General features: G+C 43.9%; 1 non-coding gene across 1 annotated transcript; it reads right to left on the bottom strand.

Annotated features, from left to right (window-relative positions):
* Positions 1 to 1063: 1063 nt before the first annotated feature.
* trnaa-ugc (transfer RNA alanine (anticodon UGC)) lies at positions 1064 to 1139 on the bottom strand. The gene has a single exon. It is a non-coding gene; the product is annotated as a tRNA-Ala (tRNA).
* Between the last annotated feature and the right edge of the window lie 2408 nt (positions 1140 to 3547).

The raw sequence follows: 3547 nt of genomic DNA, 5'->3' as shown, positions 1-3547 counted from the left end.
TAACTGAGCAGTGTAGCCTACAGGTTATACACTGAGTGGACCAGATATTACTCTAACTGAGCAGTGTAGTCTATAGGTTATACACTGAGTGGACCAGATATTACTCGAACTGAGCAGTGTAGTCTATAGGTTATACACTGAGTGGACTAGATATAACTGAGCAGTGTAGTCTATAGGTTATACACTGAGTGGACTAGATATAACTGAGCAGTGTAGTCTATAGGTTATACACTGAGTGGACTAGAAATTACACCTTCCTAACATTGAGTTCCGCAGGGATGATGACCCATGTTGACTCCAATGCTTCCCACAGCTTTACTTCCGGCGCCGACAGAGATGGCCGCCTCGCTTCGCGTTCCTAGGAAACTATGCAGTTTTTTGTTTTTTTACGTGTTATTTCTTACATTAGTACCCCAGGTCATCTTAGGTTTCATTACATACAGTCGAGAAGAACTACTGTATATAAGATCAGCGTCAACTCACCATCAGTACGACCAAGAATATGTTTTTCGTGACGCGGATCCTGTGTTCTGCCTTACAAACAGGACAACAGAATGGATCGCACGCAGCGACCCAAAAAAACGACTCCGAAAAAGAGGGAAACGAGGCAGTCTTCTGGTCAGACTACGGAGACGGGCACATCGCGCCCCACTTCCTAGCATTCTGCTTGCCAGTCTCTTGACAACAAGGTTGATGAAATCTGAGCAAGGGTAGCATTCCAGAGGGACATCAGAGACTGTAACGTTCTGTGCTTCACGGAAACATGGCTCACTGGACTGACGCTATCCGAAGCGGTGCAGCCAACAGGTTTCTCCACGCATCGCGCCGACAGAAACAAACACCTTTCTGGTAAGAAGAGGGGTGGGGGTGTATGCCTTATGGCTAACGAGGCATGGTGCGATGAAAGAAACATACAGGAACTCAAATCCTTCTGTTCACCTGATTTAGAATTCCTCACAATCAAATGTAGACCGCATTATAATATATAATATATCCCATTTAGCAGACGCTTTTGTCCAAAGCGACTTACAAGTCGGCTGGGGCCACTACTTTTACATATGGGTGGTCCCAGTGGGAATCGAACCCACGACGCTTGGCGTTGCAAGCGCCATGCTCTACCGACTGAGCCACACAGGACCCGCATTATCTACCAAGAGAATTCTCTTCGATTATAATCACAGCCGTATATATCCCCCCCCAAGCAGACACATCGATGGCTCTGAACAAACTTTATTTAACTCTTTGCAAACTGGAAACCATTTATCCGGAGGCTGCATTCATTGTTGCTGGGGATTTTAACAAGGCTAATCTGAAGACAAGACTCCCTAAATTTTATCAGCATATCGATTGCGCAACCAGGGGCGGAAAAACCTTGGATCACTGTTACTCTAACTTCCGCGACGCATATAAGGCCCTGCCCCGCCCCCCTTTCGGAAAAGCTGACCACGACTCCATTTTGCTGATACCTGCCTATTGACAAAAACTAAAAAAAGAAGCTCCCACGCTGAGGTCTGTCCAACGCTGGTCCGACCAAGCTGACTCCACACTCCAAGACTGCTTCCATCACGTGGACTGGGACATGTTTCGTATTGCGTCAGATAACAACATTGACAAATACGCTGATTCGGTGTGCGAGTTCATTAGAACGTGCGTTGAAGATGTCGTTCCCATAGCAACGATTAAAACATTCCCTAACCAGAAACCGTGGATTGATGGCAGCATTCGCGTGAAACATTTTTAATGACTTTTTTGTAATGTCTTTATTGTTTTGAAACTTCTGTATGTGTAATGTTTACTGTTAATTTGTAATGTTTATTTAACTTTATATATTATCTACCTCACTTGCTTTGGCAATGTTAACACATGTTTCCCATGCCAATAAAGCCCCTTGAATTGAATTGAGAGAGCAGAGAGAGAGAGAGCAGAGAGCAGCTGAGAGAGAGAAGAGAGAGGGCAGAGAGAGAGCAGGTAGAGAACAGAGAGAGCAGAGGAAGAGAGAGCAGAGAGAGCAGAGGCAGAGAGAGAGCAGAGAGGGCAGAGAGAGAGCAGGCAGAGGGCAGAGAGAGAGCAGGCAGAGAACAGAGAGAGCAGAGAGAGCAGAGGCAGAGAGAGAGCACAGAGGGCAGAGAGAGAGCAGGCAGAGAACAGAGAGAGCAGAGGAAGAGAGAGAAGAGGCAGAGAGAGAGCAGAAAGAGAGCAGAGAGAGCAGAGAACAGAGAGAACTATTTTGCTATAGTGACCCTGCATCACAACACTACGTTGCTATAGTGACACTGCATTACAACACGTTGTTGCTATAGTAACCCTGCATCACAACACTCTGTTGCTATAGTGACCCTGCATTACAACACTATGTTGCTATAGTGACCCTGCATTACAACACTCTGTTGCTATAGTGACCCTGCATTACAACACTCTGTTGCTATAGTAACCCTGCATCACAACACTCTGTTGTACTAATTGTACAATTTGTTTAATTCTATTCCACATATTTATTTGTTTTGTATTTAATTTCATATTTGTTTCATGTTTCAACCAGTCGCAGGTTAACCTGTTGATGCTCTGGGGGCGCTCTTTCATTTTTGGATGAAAAACGTTCCCGTTTTAAACAAGATATTTTGTCACAAAAAGATGCTCGACTATGCATATAATTGGTAGCTTTCGAAAGAAAACACTCTGACGTGTCCAGAACTACCAAGATATTTTCTGTGCGTGCCCTAGAACGGGAGCTTCAGGCAAAACCAAGATGAGACGGCATCCAGGAAATGAGCAGGATTTTGAGGCTCTGTTTTCCATTGTCTCCTTATATGGCTGTGAATGCGAGAGGAATGAGCCTGCCCTTTCTGTCGTTTCCCAAGGTGTCTGCAGCATTGTGACATATTTGTAGGCAGATCATTGGAAGATTGACCATAAGAGACCACATTTACCAGGTGTCCGCCCGGTGTCCTGCGCTGAAATTGGTGCGCAAAAGACAGCTGCCAGTATTTTTCCATGGGATACAGAGAGGAAAGCAAGCTTCCTACGAACTGCATATCAATGAAGAGATATGTGAAAAAAACACCTTGAGGATTGATTCCAAACAACGTTTGCCATGTTTCGGTCGATATTATGTAGTTAATCCGGAAAAAGTTTTACGTTGTAGGTGACTGAATTTTCGGTTCGTTTCGGTAGCCAGACACAATGTAGAAAACGGAACGATTTCTCCTACACACAGACGCTTTCAGGAAAAACTGCGCATTTGGTATGTAACTGAGAGTCTCCTCAATGAAAACATCAGAAGCTATTCAAAGGTAAATGATTTTATTTAATTGGTTATCTGGTTTTTGTGAAAATGTCGCGTGCTAAATGCTACTCAAAATGCTATGCTAGCTTTGCATACTCTTACACAAATTAGTCAATTTCTATGGTTCAAAAGCATATTTTGAAAATCTGAGATGACAGTGTTGTTAAGAAAAGGCTAAGCTTGAGAGCAGACGCATTATTTTCATTTTATTTGCGATTTTCAGAAATCGTTAACGTTGCGTTATGCTAATGAGCCTGAGGCTTT

Source organism: Oncorhynchus masou, unplaced genomic scaffold (assembly GCF_036934945.1).
Source record: "Oncorhynchus masou masou isolate Uvic2021 unplaced genomic scaffold, UVic_Omas_1.1 unplaced_scaffold_1599, whole genome shotgun sequence".
NCBI classification, from domain to species: Eukaryota; Metazoa; Chordata; class Actinopteri; order Salmoniformes; family Salmonidae; genus Oncorhynchus; species Oncorhynchus masou.
The sequence above is the reverse complement of the archived record's forward strand: the minus strand, read 5'-3'. Positions and strand labels throughout refer to the sequence as shown.